The sequence below is a fragment of the Physeter macrocephalus genome, chromosome 4, assembly GCF_002837175.3.
Source record: "Physeter macrocephalus isolate SW-GA chromosome 4, ASM283717v5, whole genome shotgun sequence".
In the NCBI taxonomy this organism is placed as follows: Eukaryota; Metazoa; Chordata; class Mammalia; order Artiodactyla; family Physeteridae; genus Physeter; species Physeter macrocephalus.
The window spans coordinates 110,058,354-110,059,590 of record NC_041217.1 but is presented as its reverse complement, the minus strand read 5'-3'; the positions used below and the strand labels follow the sequence as shown (position 1 = coordinate 110,059,590).

At 35.2% G+C, this 1,237-nt stretch overlaps 1 protein-coding gene across 2 annotated transcripts in view; it reads left to right on the top strand.

Moving 5' to 3' along the window:
• SPATA1 (spermatogenesis associated 1) overlaps nt 1-1,237 on the top strand; it is a 47,565-nt gene that overhangs the window by 32,258 nt on the left and 14,070 nt on the right. The window lies entirely within an intron of this gene.

Here is a 1,237-nt window from a genome sequence, read left to right as displayed (position 1 = left end):
AAAGCAGAATAAAGAAAAAGAATGAAAAGAAATGAAGACGGCCTAAGAGACTTCTGGGACAACATTAAACGTAATAACATTCACATTACAGGAGTCCCAGAAGGAAAAGAGAGAGAGAAAGGACCTGAGAAAATATTTAAAGAGATTATAGTCGAAAACTTCCCTAGCATGGGAAAGGAAATAGCCACCCAAGTCCAGGAGATGTGGAGCATCCCATACAGGATAAATCCAAGGAGAAACATGCCAAGACACATAGTAATCAAATTGGCAAAAATTAAAGACAAAGAAAAATTAAGAGGAGAGTACAAATGCAAGATATTGGAAATGCACTGAAAATGAAGAGACCAGCAACTTAAAACAATCTTGTATATATAGAGACTGCTATATCAAAACGTCATGAGAACCGCAAACCGAAAACTACAATAGATACACACACAAAAAAGAAAAACCAATCCAAACACAATTCTAAAGATACTCATCAAATCACAAGAGGAGAACAAAAGAGGAAGGAAAGGAAAAACAGCTGCAAAAACAAATCCAAAACAATTAACAAAATGGCAGTAAGAACATACTATCGATAATTACCTTAAATGTAAATGGATTAAATGCTCTAACCAAAAGACATAGACTGACTGAATGGATACAGAAAAAAGACCCATATATATGCTGTCCACAAGAGACCCACTTGAGATCTAGGGACACATACAGACTGAAAGTGAGGGGATGGAAAAAGATATTCCATGCAAATGGAAATCAAAAGAAAGCTGGAGTAGCAATACTCATATCAGATAAAATAGACTTGAAAATAAAGAATGTTACAAGAGACAAGGACAGACACTACATAATGATCAAGGGATCAATCCAAGAAGATGTAACAATTATAAATATATATGCACCCAAAATAGGAGCACCTCAATACATAAGGTAACTGCTAACAGCTATAAGAGAGGAAATCGACAGTAACACAATAATAGAGGGGGACTTTAACACCTCAATTACACCGATGGACAGATCATCCAAACAGAAAATTAATAAGGAAACACAAGCTTTAAATGACACAATAGACCAGATAGATTTAATTGATATTTATAGGACATTCCATCCAAAAACAGAAGATTACACTTTGTTCTCAAGTGCGCATGGAACATTCTCCAGGATAGATCACATCTTGGGTCACAAATCAAGCCTCGGGAAATTTAAGAAAATTGAAATCATATCAAGCATCTTTCTGACCACA